The following is an 18,848-nucleotide window of genomic DNA, read 5'->3' as shown; positions in this document are numbered from 1 at the left end:
TAGATAATTTTCGGTATCACATCTTCATTTCTTAATATCTGCGACTGTGGTTTCGCCAACGTCATGTACTTTTGCTAATTCTATTGCACAATACACTATTTTCCAACTTTTTAATCGCGTATCTTGTTCCGATAGTCAAAACTCTATTAGTTTCATACCAAATTCTTGTTATAATCAAAATTCACTTAGTAGAGTGAAAAAAGAAGAAATTGTATATGAACACTAATAATATATTGAAATCTCCGACACAGATTTCACCGATATCAGACTTGACCGACAACAGGTTTGACAGGCAGATATTATCACGCGGAAATAAGAGAGGTGTAATAAGTAAGATTATGTAGGTTTAATACTATAAATAATTGATGGGCAGTCGCGGCACGGCAAGGATTAAGACTAATCCAAAGCCAATACCGAGCAGGGGCTGATTAGCAATTAAATAAGTTTTCCTTTGATTTCAACTAATTTACGATAGGTTTGAGCGTAATTTTAACACAAATCGGTATCAAATTCACGAGCTGTACTAGATTTGGGGCAGTAATTTCATCCGGTGATCGTAAAACGGCCGGCCACCAATTATCGACAGCAAGGAACCAAATAAAAAATAAATAAAAATCCTCTCTTATTTCTTTGTACTAATACTACTAGTCAGTTAAAGCTGTTGTTGGTCGGTGAAGTCTGTGATTCCAATGGGACCCTGCATAAACCTGTTTTTCTTTGTATCATGAGCGTAATAATGTTCATTTGCCACTATTTTCCTAATGATGATTTTTAATCATACAGTTTCTTTCAATTAACATTCAGCGCTAATCAAATTGTTATATAAGGATTAATTCTTGTCTGTATGCTGTACCAATAAGACAAAATTATTTTGCATTTCAGTGATTTCGGAAAAGAAAATATTATTTAGCTTCTGTGTTATGCTGTACTGTGCTGTGCTGTGCTGTGCTGTGCTGTGTTGTGCTGTACTGTAGCTTAGCTTCATTTATTTGAAATATGTACGACAAAGTGTAGCGGCTTACAATAATTTTGTAAACGTGTTACGCAGTTCTCAAACTTTATACTTCAGTTAACTTTGAATTAACGAACGAATATATCGAGGTTCTACGAAACGAATATAACGAATCCTACGGGAAAGAGATGAAAATTTATGGAATATAATCTTGTAAAAGATATTCGACATAATCTACCTTCATATGAATTTCTACATATAAATTACAGAAAAGTGTACAGAGGGTATGGATAAATTTAAATTTTTGCTTTTAATATTGTAACAGAAATTATAATACCCTCAAGTTTATATTCAACGCGAGATCTGATATGATCTAATATGAAACATGTTCGTGGCCATAAAATGATAAAAGGCGCAACAATTTATAATGTTTTATGCAATTGAAATATACTACGTTACGTATTCCTCAGTCGCCAAATTTATATTACAACGTTGAATGTCAGCAATGTGCAGAAAATTTAAAAGTACTGACGTCGTCCATTTCACATAGTTGGATTATTATCATAAAAATCGTTTTAAGTTGTATGAGAATTTCCATTCTAGTCATTTAATTCCAGCTGGTGTCTATGGCGTAAATAATACTTGGACTCTAATCCGTGCCGCGTTACGCAATATCGTCGATTGATTCACAATTATCATATATAGAATCCATCTGATTTTCGTTCCAAAGTGCATATTATGGTAAATCTTACCTCTCGATCATCGAATTTCTTTCACGACACCTTCAATGAAACACGAAGCCTAAACCTTTTCTTTTGCTAAATTTTCATAATTTTGCTGATATTCGCTACAACATTTCGTTAAATCTAGTCGAAACTTTAAGGCTCGCTGAATGTTTGCGCTTTTAATAAAATATATTTACATTGTTACGTATGTAATGCTATAATTATGTTATAATTTTCATGATAAATTTAATTTCTATGCAATGAAATATCGTAAATAGTTTTAACGTTTGCGACGCGAAAGATAATGTAAAAGAACCGACTGATATTTGTCGAATATCGTATTCGCGTAAAAATGTATGAAAGTTCATGAATAAAATCTTGACATAGCTGTACAAATAATCTGCCACGGTGTATTACTAGCTCGTCGGAGGAGAAATAAAATTTCATGGTGTACCCGTGTTCCAATTCCTCGAACGCAAATAGCCGTTTATGAGGAAGTTTTCAGGAGTCCTGCAGCATTCAGGCTGTCGTCGTCGTTTGGCGGTAAATGCCAGGGCTGTATGTACATTCGGTGCCCGGAGGGCCTGCTTTGTTACAGCCCACAAACCTCTGATACCATGGCATACTTCATCCTGGACCGCGGAGTATTTCAAATACTCTTGGCATGAAGTAGTTGCACACTGGTCCGGGTGTGCAGGAAGATCGCATTCCCAGTTCCGGTCGAGCTTAGTTCCAGACGGCCGACGAGTTTGAAAACGTTCGAGGCGTTGAACGTGACATGTCGCAACCTTTACTACGCAATTTTGCTTCCAAGGACACTGTTTTTTTTCTTTTTTTTTTAATAACTACTATATCAACATTCCACAAGCCGTATCACGCCCATCAAACGAGATACTAAACAGAGGTATTTCTAATTTATCGCACGATGAAACGTTTGCTTTACTTCCTACGTGAATATCGATTGCTACATACCTGTATCGGAAACCGATCGTGAGCTATCACGAATGGCGTATTCCTATATATTGATTTGTAAAACATTCAATAAAAATTTATATTGTTGTACATCCTATTGATTTTAGTTAAGTTTTATGATTAGTAAGTTAACGAAGGAATAATAACTAATAACCTTTAATAGAAGGAATTTTTTCTTCATTATTTCGATACCATTATTTCGATAGAAAATAATCATTCGGCGTATTTTGAAAAGACATTAAAAGTTATTAAAGAAAAGTTTGAAAGTTATAGTTCACTTAATAAAAATAATATTAAATTCGTAACATAATTATGTTTCTATTTGTACTTGTATAATAGTAAATGTTGTATAGTAAACATTGATTATGTAATGAACATTTTTGTAGTAACATTTTGAGTTTATAACAATGAATAATTAGGAGACCAAATAAATTAAGGTCTCGATGGATAATGAATATCAGCTTTGAAGAGTTGAAAATACAAATCTTTTCTTCAAAAAGATTTTTTCAGCTTAGACTTATAAAACGACATATGATTACTAAAATGTTAAAAGAAAAAATACGTTACATAATAATATGATTGGTCTAGTAGTAGTATTTTGAAACACCTTCTTTGTATCGTAGACAGTAAAAACGTAATTACAATGGATTTAGCTTCCAGCGAAACAACAAAAGACGCACCGTATCTTCCAATGTCCACACGTTATGTCCGAGATACCTTATTTCGCCCAAAGATATTTCCCTCGATAGAATACAAAATTTGACTCATAAAGAGTTATAAATGTTTCGTTGTTAATAATTTAAAAAATATGACATGACTCGCCTAAAAGAAATTGTAACATCTTTGAAAACAACGATGGGAACTCTCTAAATATAACGAAGGATACAAACAGACCTAAACATATGTACATAAACGATGGTGCTATGACCTCATCCCTTCATCCCTAAAGCGTCTTCTAAACTAAAGCAACAACGAGAAACTTTTTATCGTTGTCCCATGTTTCTTGTAAAAGCCACCGCTCGTTATTGACTTTTTTTCCGAGTTTCTTCGTGTTTCTGTTGCCTCCAACAGATATCGCCGGTTGTTACTTGTTTAATCCTGTCTCCAATGAACCAACAACGAGGAATATCTTATTGTTGTTCCATGTTCCTTGAAAAAATTGTCGCCTGTTGAGGAATGCTTCTTCAAGTTTCTTAACGATTCTTGTACTGCCCTTCGACCTCGCAACACTCAATACTTTGTCACTAATGGACACCACGTGCTACAAGAATGAAGGGCTGTACAGGAGAGTGAAGTACACTGGTCGAACGATAGCGGCGCTACATACTAGAGCCACGATATGTCAAAGTTCGATCAAGTTGCTTCACGCGGCTTCACGGCATCTCTTACCCCGAGTATACGTATCAGCGTCACAGACCACAGGCAACAAGGCGCACGATGAGCAGCGTAGTCATCTTAAGAAAGAAGGGTAGATATAGATACCAACTTGGTACTGTCAATGGGTATGACAGTGGAGCATTATTTGAACAGCAAATACAATGACACTATATATGCAATCTATCGTTAATTTGAAATGTCTTTGTCTGTTAATTTTTGACGATTACGCTGCTAAGAATCCCATCGATATATATGTAGAAATTATCGAAACTTAGTAAAGGATAGCGCTGACCCAAGTGAGAAAACTGCATTTTTGCCGAAATTGGACAGATTTTATTTCTCGTACCAATTTTGCGTACATACTTTGGCAAGTAAGCTACTTCGCAGCTAATTTTTTCGTGATCGTTTGCGGAATATGCATATTTTCATCAAATATTATGAAGTAGTTTTGAGCAGTAGCTTTTAAAACCTTAATTAAAGTCACCAAAACCTAGGTTACTAATTTCACTTCTAAAAGGTGGAAAAAGGAAACAAAAAGCTATCGAAATAAAGAGCACTTGTCTTTTAATAACAGATTTTACTGGAAATAATTAAAAAAAATGAAGGCACACTAACTCAGTCGAAAGAGAAGATGAACTTTGACCGAAAATTCTGACTCACAAACGATGTATCTAGACATGGTGGACGCTCGTTTGTTTGTTTTAAAAACACTTTTAATCTTACTAATACACACCCAGAAATGCTCCTATGAGGCTTTTAACTGGCGACGTAAAAGTTGATTTTTTGATTCCAATGGTCAACGCACTGTGAATCACTAGAAATCGGACGCAAAGTCGGGAAGCTGTTGGTAGGAGGTTGGAGAAAATGCAGACAAACCTGAGGCAAAATTAGTCGACCACAGGATACGAACAAACCTAATAGGGAATCCGAAAGGGTTTAATTTTCGTGGACCAATGCGAAATCGGGGAACTACCGAGTTGAGTGGATTGAAACGTGCGAATGAGTCTGATGCGAAATCAGGGAGCTGCAGGAAATCTTAATGAAGGTCTCGTAACTCGATTGATAAAAATCGACACAACTCGAGCGGTAAAGTCGCATTGGTAGCTCAGCTGTGTTGCACAGGATTATGGGCTTGAATATTATGTTTGAATCAGGGACCAAAAGTCAATCAGGGACCAACAGTTACCCCAAACATTTTTAAGAAAATCAGTAACATTTGTTTATTATTTAAGCTGAGAATATTAACCACAAAATACGAAGACGTTTTCAGAAAATCGCGATTAGAAGATTAGAATCGTGATTAGAATCTGATTAGAAATAATGATTATAAGTGATCGAGAATTTTTGTCGTTTTCCATAGCCGTTATTGACGAGGAGAATTATGTTTCAGAGAAATTGTATTTTTGTTGCTCATAACTGTGTAAAGTATTGTTTTGTACTCGACTAAAACAATTCTCTGTTTCTGAACGAAAACAGTGTTTTTGTCACTCTGAAAGAAAAAGACGTCAAAAGGAACCTCTGAAAAACTTGGAGAATCTTATGTTTGTCGCGTTGAATTTTAATTTATAATTTTAATAATAAATTAAAAAGTCAATAAGTATAATTTTCTACGGAGGGAAAAGTTTTTTTGAAAACTCGCGTTATTGTAATTTATTAATTTGAATTTAATATTAGTCGTTGGTCATTTGAACCGAACGTGCGCTATTCATTGCGATGAAATATAAACTTCAAAACCGAAAACCTGATCCAAGCTAAGATAATATTTTCCTCGTTCATAACTACCATGATCGAAATACGATTTCTTCGGTCGATAATTATCATGTGCAATCCGAAACAAACTTTCATCATCTACGATTATTATGAGCATCTCAAATAGATTTCCCATCACCGATAGCTGTTACGAGCTATCGAAATAAATTTCCTTCGTCGATCATGGTTATCGGGAAAGAAGAAACATTTTTCGGTCATCTATAATTACATAATTGTAACGAAAACCATTTTAATCGAAAGAACAATTGTTATTCTATGACCCTTTTTCATTATGGTCGTAACAGTTGTGATTCCGAGTTTGAATAATTATACTCGAATTTATGTGAGAAAGAGAAAGAGTTGGTCGAAAAGGAACTTTAGCTGGATCTCGTTATACTCACTTTTAACGGACGCAACGCAAATTGACACTGTTCGTAACGTTCTGTCTAACGAAATTTTTTGTTAATATTGAATTACCAAGTAGATATGACGCAAAGTATATTTTCGTGCAAAGAACGATGTCAAATTACTCGTTAATTATTAAGTTTGAGCTAATACAGGTCAATTTTCTTTTTACTAGCATTCCATATTAGTTTCTATCTATAAAAAAAAAACGTTGACGACCATACAATTTGTTTAGGGACAAGTAATATATTTCTCAAATATTATTCAAAGTCAAACATTTTTTCTATTATCAAAAAAAATTAAAAGAGAAATATTTAAAATGCTCGAATCAATCGTGACTATGTATAAATCGCTTCGAAAGCGATGATAGTTTTTCATATGAGACGAGGATAGGTATCTAACATATTAAAAATGGTTTCATATATCTATAATTTATATTATTATGCATAATATATAAATAATATATTTTACATAATTGTATTTAAATTGTATATTTTTTAAAATTGTATTAGAAACAATAAGGTTAAACAGACAACAGCGAACCAACAGCCGCGTTAAGTTGGAAAATAAAGTTGATTTTGTATATACTAATACTAATATAGAGTTGCTAGTCTTTTATAATTAACTGCGGGTACTTTTAGCTTAGGCGGAAACTGATCTCGACTGATCGGATCGGGATCTTAGAAGTTTCTTGTCACATAGGATTATTTGGATATTCCAAGTTAAGTTCGAGAGAGGTATTAGAATTCTGAGAAGTTAGTTGAACATACATATAATCGCAAGAGTATGACTTTGTAAGGGAAGATGGCTACATATCACTTCAAAATTGTCTTACATAGCACCTACAGTAATGTATTTAGGATTACACAAATTAAATTATACTTTATTTTAAAAGCGAAAGAAGATACAATTGTATTATACACTCGAGGATACTAAACTTTTCATTTAAGAAAGAAACGAGGGATTGGAAGCTCGTTTGTTACGTATGTCGATGATCACGAATATTAGTACTTTAGTAAATACATAATTTTTTTTTATTTAAATTGCGATATAACTAGCGCGCAAAATTTAAGAATCGCTTTTCGATGAAAAATTGTCGACATTTAAATTGTTATAACATCTATAAAATATCTATAGTTAAACCATAATCACATAAATAAATGTCTAATCTTTAAATTTCTTTCTTAATTAATGTGTTTGGAAGCGGGCATTATCCTCTCGGTGCCTTATCATAAAAACTAAATTGGAATTCGCCAAACTGTCAGACAGCGTTCCATTGAAATTATCGAAAAAAGATACTTGCCCGAATATCGGGAAATGACCGAATAGTGATATCTGATTTGCACGATGCACACAACATAGTATTCAAAGAATTGTAATTATAATTCTTAATTTAATGCATACCGAAGTAAGAGTTTATCGAATAGTCTTTTAACGACAGCGTTTGTTTGGAGGTACGGAGTTTATGATCCTTGAAGCTGTTTCCAATATTGGTATTATCGATAGCGATATTCACGTAATGACGTGTGCACACTGTGAAGGCATTGCCGCGTTTCTGTCCAACTAGTTTTAGACTTTGAACCGGAAAGCTGTTTAAATGCAAGTGCTGCTGCACTCTACCATACCTGTTGGTTCGAGCACAACAAATTGACGTTACGGCGCTGCACACCGAGAAATCAATTCCAAGTTGCGAAGCAGATCTGAGAGGAAAGTGCCTCTATATTAGTCAACAAAAATCACGTCGCTATACGATTAACCATTGACGGTTTTGTCCAACAAAGTGTTAATATGTATCGAAACCTGGAATTTATAATTTTATGAAGTCACTATCAGCTTTAATTGAAATGTCATTGCTAGTTACACGAGTTATTCGCATAAATGGCAATTATGCGTAGATCGAACGTAATAACGCTGATTAGTCTTCGATATATAAAGGTACGGAGATGAGTCGTGACGTACCGTGCGGTACCGACTGACATACCGTATCGATCAAAAATTAGTTCTGTTTTTTTTCAATAATTTTATATAACATATTTCAACGTCATATTATTTATTCCAATGTTCTTTCTTCTTCAATTATTCCATGTAGAAAGTTATTTTTCAAGTAAGTAAATGATCTCTTTTATTTATTAAGTTTATTAAGAGTAATTATCAGACCCAATTTTGTATCTTTTCTTATGTTCTATGCACATTATCAATCGTCTAAAATGTTTATCGTTCATTATTGATAAATGAGCCGTCCACCAATGCAGACCACATTTTTTTCATATGTAAATTCAATCTGAATGGCATTTATGCCAGTCTGAATTTAAATTTAAAAATGTTCGTTTCACCATTATTATTTCAAAAATTGTAAAAAGAATATTTTTCAAAGTTTGGTATAATAACTTGGCATAACGTCGGCGTTCTGTCTTGCTAGCAATATGTCGAAACTTTTACTTTCGATATTCAAAAATTGAAATCTAGAAATATCTGTAATTGGAAGGAATATAGCCTTATAAATATACGTATATTCCAAATTTCAACGTATGAAATTATTAATAATAAATTGTTTCATCGATCTAATGTTGTATTGCAACGGAATGATTATTCCGATACAGATAATGTCATAATCATTGTGCTCTTTAAATCACTGATCTTAATAATTAATAATTTCTTGAGTTTAATCTTCCTAACATGTTTGTTATTAAATGTCCAATTGTATTTTAATATGTATATATGTATAAATCTAATTGTGTTTGAAGAAATAGACAAATCAGTAGAATTTCGTTTATTAAGTAAACACAAAGTAAATTACATCTGAGTATCTCTGAAACTCAGTTACACTATATCCTTCAAACAAATCTTTGTTGCGAAAGCAATTGCTCGCGTGTGCGCTGGTTTCGTCTTAAAGTATGTACGTCTCCCTTTTACTACTAATTGTTATTACACTGGTTTCGTTAACATCTACGAGGCATGTAACTGAAGAAGCTGCATTTCAGCTGTGGGGATAACGTATTTGCCATTAGAAGGCTTTCTAGGATATTCTCGTCTAGTAACTGATTTCTATACCTAAATTCTACGTTCCCGCGTTAAGTGTCTCCGCATTTCACGAAACGTTTGAACGTGGATATTCTTTCTTGGCTATGCCATTCTATGTATTTGCGCTGTATTTTGACATATACTATACGGTGTACGAGACAATTTTATAAAGATGTGAAACGACGAGCAAGAAATTATTTCTAATAAAAGTAATTTATAGTATGATTTGTAAGAAACCTACCTAAACCTTGCCAAACCTATCTACATGTAGAAATCTTTGAATAAACGTGTCTTACGGTACATACTCTAGGATTAATGGTTTGAAACATTAATATAACGAAATATGAACTGAATTTTAGTTATTTATTTATCATAGATGTAACGAGTAGACGAAAAATACCGCAAGGATAGGCGCGTTTAAAGTTTAAAGGTGACAATGCGCGTAGCTATACTCTTAAGCATACATACATACATTCATTCATACATACATACATACATACATACATACATACATACATACATACATATATATATCTTAAAGGGAGGTGGAATTCTTTCAGTGGCGGCGTTCACGGAGGTCGCAGTTGTACTGTAAATCTCGAAGTTCGTCGTCGGCGCTAATTCGAAGTTTGGCGCAGTTGCTGCAGAGCTGCTCTATGGCCTCGCGAACGTATACATGCACGGCTTTCTAATATATACGCGACTATCGAATACATAGAAACGAAAGTACGAGTCGTGCATCGCACGTACCGACCCTGTGTTCCCCATAGAAGCCTGCTGGATGTAAAGAGAGCCCTAGGAGGGGGACAGCAATATCTTTGAACAGAGTTCGGCAGAGATCGGCATACGCGTTTCCCTTCGGCTGCGAATAATTGCTCAGAATGATGGCGACGAAGGGGAAGCCGTGATCTCGAGAGGGTGAGTCCAGCTATAAACACAGCTAACCTCCTCTGTAACGTTGAATTTTCCGATCAACCGCAATGACGAAGCACTTTCCTCGCATTATATATTCATCGAGTGTTTGGCTATTGATCTTGTTTACATTTTTCTTATAGTTCTCTTTATAAACGTATTATCTGTACAGTCATGGACAAAATTACGCGGATAAGTTGCACAACTCTCTATCGTTATCTTTAATTACGACAATGTTGTTAGTTAATTTAAACTGCTTGATTTAAATAAATATTTAACTCGGTAATACGTTATTTATCAATTTTCTAATGTAGTCTTTGCTAACATTTTCACATACCATTTGTAAATTGCTACAAATTTTTGTTATATTATATCGCTTATCTTTACTTTTATTAATAAATTAATAAATTGGATCTACAGGATGGCGAGCCACGTTAACAGTTTTTTCAATTTTAAAGTTAAGGAGACATAAATTTCGTTTCGAATAAAAGATGTTTGGTTCCTAGATGACCGTTACATGGTGATGAATATTTTCCATCAAATGAAGATTTGAAGGTCATCTTTGTCTTTTTATCGATTAACGATGACTTACCATCTCATTTCGAGGCACTTACGGGTTTGGAAACAGAACTTATATAGTTTGAAGACCGAAAGGAACGGAATAGGTTTCATTTCTTTATTTCTTCGATTTCGTTAAAAAGAAGATGGGTGGAAGAATACCGTCTTTCTGATTTTGTATTCTACGTATAAATTAAATTGAGTGCTAACCGCTTGTCCTTCTGTAATGTGAAAATTCTCTTATGTAAACACTTTTGTCTTCCAATTAGTTCATATTACGGAGATTCTACTGTAATTTGAGTAACTGAGGATTAACTGATTACCATCTAAAGTAATTGATTAATTCTGTAGCTCTGGGAAGAATGGAAACACATTTGGATAGTCTCGCAAAGAAGACAAAATTTCACCGAGAGTAAGTACATTTATGTTTAGTTAATTAACGACCTATGGAAGTACAGTGTTGCATATTTGTCTCGTTTGTGTGCTTCGTTTACAGTGAACTAATAAGCTTCTGGAGAACCTCTGTTTAGTAGGATAATATACTTGCGCTTGGTATTTCTTTACAATCTGTAGTTTTCCATGCTAGGATGTTACTCGAGTGTTTACGTGATTTTATTCTGTTTTAACAATTTTCATCGTTAAACACAACTTACCAGTACTGTAATTTTTGATTAAACAGTTTCAAGTACAAATTATTAAAAATATAGCTATATTGTAGGGACGAAACAGATTAATGGAAACATTTTTTTACAAATTTCCAGAGGTGTAGAACCACGCTACGGTAATTTTTACACTTACTTTTCATACACTCTGTGTATAAATTTGAACAAAGAAATGAAAAAAGTCTGAAACATAACCGAATAAAGAAATGATTATCAGAATATGTAGTGAAATTTTTGAACAGAATATTATGAAATGAGCGAATACAATTTAATAATCACTATTTCTAGACTTTATCTCGCACGCCGTTATAGTACAGAACTAGGGGAAGCAGATTTACCACTCTATTAACTGAAAGACCGATCACCATTTTCCCCGGCATCGCTTTAGGTACTTTTATGTACGTAGAACGCTATATGTATAGCAATCTGATGGCTCAGGTTGAACATATGTGGCTCGATATATTCACGATTCATTTGGGCAATATGATTCTGTCGATAACGCGCCGCCTGTAATTCCTGTTTCAAACATACGTATAATTAGATAAGAATTATTTATATAACACATGGATCTCCTGATATTTTATTCGAATAAAGATAATTAATCCTTTAAAGGGATTAATTACAAAATACAATTTATAAAATATATATATATAAATACCGTATTTATGATATCATTCCTATTTTCAAGTGTGTTTCTTGAGATAAAGGAAAAATAATTAGTACAATCGTAATAGACATTTAATACTCTACTTTACTTTAGTAATCACCGTTTATTAGAACGCGCGAAAATTTCTTCCTTTTTTCTTTTCCTTGAGATAATTTACGATTTGTTCATGAGAACATTCGATAAATTGGTATAACGAGGTGGAATAACGGCGTGTAGGCAAGGCCGCGTCCACAGCTTTTCGGGCACTAGACATCCAAATGAATATAGGGAGCTTTCTATGTAAACGAGGATGAGGGTGATATTCGTGAAAAAATCACAATTTTTGCAATTGTGTTAATTTATATTGTCAGCTTGAGATTTAAAAGATACAAAGTGAAAATAAACGACCAACATTAAATTATTTTAAACAATTACAAAGTTTTGTTTCCCAATTTTAACACCTGTAAGTTTATTAATAATATCCTCGTAACAAAGAGTTTTTAGAGTTTTATTCCGGAAGAGTACTGCGTAAATAATGTTTTCATTATGGATCTTTAAAATTCGATTATAAAATTCAATTTTTCGGAAGCGATGACTATATTCTCAAGCTTTCTTCGCTATAATCATGTATGTGTACATAAATTTAAATTTATCACTTATATCTTTATATATCAGCTCTTCTATACGAATAAATAACTATTCTATCACAAACGGTTTAAAATATTCTGTCTAGGAGCTTCACCTCCTTTTAATCGTACGTTGTTCTCATTGCTATCATCGAAAAATACTTTTTTTGTGTAATTCAGTACCTTTTTATATTTAATTCGAGTAATATCCCCAAACTTCTCGAAATCGTTAGGCATATTTTTGATAAAATTATTTATGCTACGTATAACGATACCACTGTAGATATTGGACGTGTGGACGATTTGCTAACAGCAATTACTTTGTTTAAAATCTTTCCCCAAACAAAGGTTAATGAAATACCAGTTTATTAAATAATGTAACCGCTTCTACTCGAGCAACTGGCTTTTCAGTTTCGCTTATGGATAGTTTGTTTAATGCTATTTAATGTTAACGTAATTCTCTTTTAAGCCACTTGTTACATCAGCTTGCGCAGACCAATTTGTATTTGGCAAAGTCTTCGCAATAAGTGTTATTACCTGTATATATGTTTTCAGTAAATATAGAAGTTGAAGTAAGTGGATTTGTTTATTTCATGCAGTAATGACAAATATCCTAATACCTAATACCTAATTAGAGAGTCAAATACATTAGAGTTAAATACATTTGATCGTACGTTATTAAGTGTCCTAGCTGACCAGATCATTGGGATGCTTTTTGCTCAGTCTTGTTTGCTAGTAAATTTAGGTGGTCTTTTAATATCTTTTTATATCTCGCAACAAGACACGTTATTGTATTGTCAACTAATTCCATCTCGAGATTTTTTCTGACATCTTCGTTTCTAACGTACTACGGAGCATTAACTGCTGTACTTGAAGCTTCCGTTTTTCAAACGTTGCTTATGGCAACTGTACCCACGCCAGAGTTCGATCCGCAGATACAGTTCGATAGGTAGATTCAATAATAGTTTCGAATAATACAATTTTATTCGTTGGATTCAGTTTTGAGTTTCTTCCCTTTACATAGCTCGTGTTTCTTCTTTTTATTTGAATCTTATTTTAATCTTTATCTCAATCCATTTTTGTCTGGATGTGATGGTGAAGCGTCTGGATTTTTCCTCGTTCGCTTTTATTTTCCATTTAAAGAACCAAGCTTGTGGAGTTAGTAGGGATTGCCGCAGAAGCTAAGAGGCAATGTCAGCGTCATCGTGCATTGTTAAAATAGCGGTGTCATCGGCAAGAGTTGAGGGAAAGCGGTATCCTGTGATATCCACGGGGAAATGGACGTAACTCGTGCATTTGCTTTTAATTGGCCAAAATAGCATCTCTCTTTTTTCTCTTTCTTGATTCCCTGTTACGATTATAAATATAATTTCTCTGGAATTTATAAAATATTATTATTTATAATAATAAATATAATAATATTAAGAAAAATATAACGTTTAGTTGATGTACAAATGACGGAATACGATTGCAAAAGGATAAGAAAACAAGAAACGGTAAAGAAGTTTAAATGGATTTCGATTAGCTACTCAAATTGACCTTGAGTTAATCGAACGTACGGCGATACATCGTTGGAAGTTGTCCGAAACAGGGACACGAGATGTAACGTTAGAGAAACGAACGGCGGACAGAAAGGCAAACAACAACAGAGACGGAAAACGAAAATGAGAAAAAGAAAAAAAAACTTTCTTGCAAGACACTGTGTAGATGGCTGGGGTTAACAGGGGGACGGAAAGGAGGGATAATTGAATACAACTTGATCGAGCCGCGCGTTTCCACCCCATTAAATCGGGCTTAAGTTCGTAAGAGAGAGAAAAGGAGTTAGGGGCGGAATTGAGCAGGAAGCAAGAGGTCAGAGAAGGACGAGAGGGAAGAGAGCGCAGACGGTGGCAGGAGGAGGTAAGAAGAAAATGGAAGCAGGAGAGCGAGAAGTGGAGAGAGCGAGAAGTGGAGAGAGCGAAGAGGACTAGAGGTAAGGGGCTAGTGGTGGGCTCTGGTAGCACGACGGAAAGGCGAGAGAATGTTTACTGCTACCCCAGCTGGGGGCCAATCAGTATAGCCCCTTACACCCTTCCAGGCGAAGACTCTTAACCCCTGCCTCTCTCGCCACGGCAGTCTTCCAGGACGTTGTACAGTCGTACAATAGAAACGCGCCGGCAATAGCTAAGCCGATGTCGTTATACAGCCGGATTATTCCTCAGCCCAGTAAAGCTCCGTTATGGCGATAATCAAATTAACTCGCTTCGAATTTTAAAGACAGCGCGCGCCACCGCCCCTTTGCCGGTAGAGCCACTGCCAATTTGGCGCAGCTGGCCTCACATCGGATTACTCGGTCACCCAGTTACTGATACCGTCTTTGTCTTTCAACCCCGCTGACAGCGGCCCATAAATTTCGACAACCTAATCTAACGTATCGAAAGACATTGGTCATTTCAAGGAAGATGGAGCGGAGGACGCGTACCTCGTTTTATCGATACAGTTTATCCAAGGTGCCCAAACCGATCGGTTATCTTATCGCTTGTCAGCGGCAATTTTCAATAAACCGACCAAAACTAATTGCAAACCAATCTTTCTAATAAACAATATTGATGGAAAACATAATGCAAATTTATGTTACTATGTTACGTTGAATCGGATCCGTACAAATGGTGCTGGATATTGCGCTATTTAACAAAGCTTTAAAATAGGTGCTGAAACGGAGTAGCATTTTTTAACTAAAAGTCATGTAGCAATAAAACGTTTTATAATTGTTAAGAAGGATACTGCAAGAGAGTTCCACTGCATACGTTTAGTTAAGTATGGATCACGTATTTTAAAGGCCACGTAATTTCATTTTTTGAAAAATTTGACAAAACAACAAATTCAGATACACTTTGGTGCGATTTTATTGTGATTTTGGTGTGATCAAAATATGTTTTAAAAAATCATTTACTTTGAAAGCGATGCAAGTCCCCATAACCTGTAGCCTTCCCAAACAGTCGACATAATATTAGCAATGAAACAAAAAAAAATGATTGTGAATGTCCATATCTCTATATCTGATATAATATTGCACGCATCTTTAAATGCGATTCTGAAATATGTTCGTAAATTGTTGTTACATTTAAAGTATTATTAAATTAATAATAGCTTTACATTTATATCGGGTTGATCAACACGATAAACATTTATTTTATATTCAGAAACTTGACTTATTTATTTAACGCTTTAACGCGAATCTAAACTTTGTAATAAATTTCGATGAAACCTCTGGATATTTCGAATGTCTTTCTCTAGCTCATTATTTACAGAAGGAATTACGTTGATAATAAATTACAGAATAAAAATTACAAATTACAACAAACATAAATATATATGTAGAATATGGTAAAATATACAGATATGATGCAATTATTGCCTTACATCACGAGTATTTTAAAACGCTTCCACATAAGGATCCTTTGATCAAGGATCAAATGAAAAATTGAATGTATTCGATATTAACCTTACAAGCACACTGTTACAGTAGATAAATAAATACTGAAATGAAACAATAGTACGTTGTTTCTTCTGCTCTTATTTATAGATAAAAGTGGATTAAAGTATAAAATATAAATCTTAAATGATTAAAATTTGATGAATTGTGCAATGCGCTAATTTCGAAAGTGGCGTAAATTCATTGATGACTAGGTGTCGGTCTAGTTAATTTTCAAAAAGATTATTTATATGTCGGAGATGAAAGAACATCGGGGCCTTTCTTTTGGAATTTTTGGGAACATCCCCGATACTTTGGTCTAAACTATTTATTATAGCTGTACTTAAATAATAAAACTTAGAGGTAGTTGTTATGATTCAATCCGATTATGTTCGCCCCAGATTTGCGACAGTGGGCTTGGGCTCGAGGTGACACAACTGGTCGCCGAACGTAGCCACGGTCATGGGATGAACGTTTTTACCTAACAGAAAAGTGCCAATATTGTGGGACAGACGTATTAACAATCAAACCCCGGGCAGGAGCAATGTCAGCACTACGCGGATCTGCCTAGCAACGGCGGCTGGAATTTTGTTGGTATCCCCGGCCAATATGCAACGAACAAACGCGATCGTAAGGAGAGGAAAATTTCCATCAGTCTTTTGTTCTTGCGATCACCTTGAAGAGTTTTCACATCGTCTTTACGTGCAGTATTATACCGAGCGTCACAGCAAACGTTACTTTGTACTTCCAAAATATATTCTACATTTAACAAAGAGTTACCCCGTTGATCGTGGATTCGTTATTGAATCTAAAAACATTGTCTTTAACGTCTCGAGTGTTTAGTCACCACGGTTATTTGTCAAACCTTGTAAAAATCATATTTATACCAGTAAATATAATCTTTATTGTATAACAATGATGACTAGTCCGAATAAAGATTCGTTACACGCCCCTAAACCCGACGCTAACCCGACATATATAATGAATTTACAGCTGTTTAAACATATAGAGACGTGGAGAAACCAAGTAAACCGCGTCAGGATTTTTCAATCGATGGAAATACAAACTTGAACATCTCGAAGCAAAGGAAAATGAATTTAGACCACTTTCAAAATGTACGGTCCAACATGTACAAACAAAATACGTGGTGGGAAATTGTTTGATGTTTGTACGATCATTCATATAACATAAAAACATTTATATTCATTAGTTTTGCATGTTCGTGTATTGAAATGCAATACGAAACATTTAATAATTGGTTGTAATTGCTAATTCAATTAGACTTCATCCAAACCATGCATTATTCCATACGACTGTGTTTAATTTCAACTTTGCACAGTTGACTTTCTAAATTAATAACAAGGATTACTTTACAAGCTGCATAGCGTACTTATATTGTTTGTACTTATGTAATATATTGTAGCGTGCGTGTATTTGTATATTCATGTTATTTGTGGTTCGCGGTTTACCATTAAATCTAGGTTTTACCTTCAAATACGTTGTAACTTGATTTATAACGTAACAATGCATCAACAAAACGTTTTATTAACAAAGACCAGATACACATATGCATGTAATATAATTTACGCGCATTCGCTTTTCTGCTGATCGGTATTATTGTATTCTCTGCTTATACTTATTTGTATCGTTTCGTCGAAAATGGTTGAAAATCAAACGAATTTAAACTAGTTTAAAAGAGATAAGTTTGATTTTCATTGAATATTTCCAATTCCGATTTCATAGAAAACCGTTGCATGATAGGAAAAACGAACAAATCTCGTGCCTTATAACATCTAACGTTGGACAAAGTAACGCAGTCTGTCCCGATTCTTTTCAAAGTTAAATCCGCACAAGTTCTTGCCCTGTGCTCTTCCGTATAATGCTCTAAAGTGCAACGGCTTGCGTTTAGAAGCATTGTTCCCAACAACTAAAATTCGACAGACGTGCATAGCATTACAAAATGATCGGATAGCTGGTGAAAAGTAATTGGGTCGCGATGAGTGTCTGCATCTTGAGGTAGTCGTCATATTTGAAAGAGATTCGTCGCGTAATCCGCCTAGAATCGAGTGTAATGACTTTTCCACGACAAGAAAGCCAGAACTCATGTCAAATCGATGTATTTGCCTGCCTAGACGATCCTTCCACGAAATGCATCATGAAATGTATGCTAAAAAGACTGCAACCACTCGTAATAATAGACTGCTGAATGAGATTACCAATTCTGAGCCATTACGGATAAGAGTATCGCGTTCTCTCTGTCACCTGTTTAACGTCGCGCTTCTTTTCTTTCCGTATACGCTCAATTTGATTTATCGAATTGTTTCGTTTTTTGAATACACGCGGAACATTGGAGGAAATGTAAATTTTTAAATTTTACTTCTTTCAAATTATATCTACATATGGTGAAATAAAATATGGTCAAACTATCGATTTTTCACAAAACGTAATTTCAAAATTTATCGCTTTGTTAAAACAAATTGATACTTCAACTGATACCGTATTATTGAATTACGAGCTTTTAGCAATTATGATATTCACTTTGAGATTTCCTTACAATTTTAAATATTCATTATTATCCTAATGACACTGTCCAATCGTCAGCAAAAGCACAGCGTCTAACAGTTCCGTTAAAAATGTTCTGTTAAACGTGTATTGGGATATAACTGAAACGCACAAATATCAAAATATAGCGAATTTAGAAGAATTTAATTTATTTCTATGACATTTTCTCGCATGTCGAATCGTTTCAAAGCTATAATCTAATCTATTCGCGCGGACTGCGGATCGCT

At 34.5% G+C, this 18,848-nt stretch overlaps 1 protein-coding gene across 2 annotated transcripts in view; it reads right to left on the bottom strand.

The window, feature by feature from the left end:
* The window catches only part of LOC126926076 (uncharacterized), a 77,694-nt gene that overhangs the window by 33,533 nt on the left and 25,313 nt on the right, over positions 1–18,848 (bottom strand). The window lies entirely within an intron of this gene.

This window comes from Bombus affinis, chromosome 17 (genome assembly GCF_024516045.1).
Source record: "Bombus affinis isolate iyBomAffi1 chromosome 17, iyBomAffi1.2, whole genome shotgun sequence".
Taxonomy (NCBI): Eukaryota; Metazoa; Arthropoda; class Insecta; order Hymenoptera; family Apidae; genus Bombus; species Bombus affinis.
This window is presented reverse-complemented; position numbering and strand designations above follow the sequence as displayed.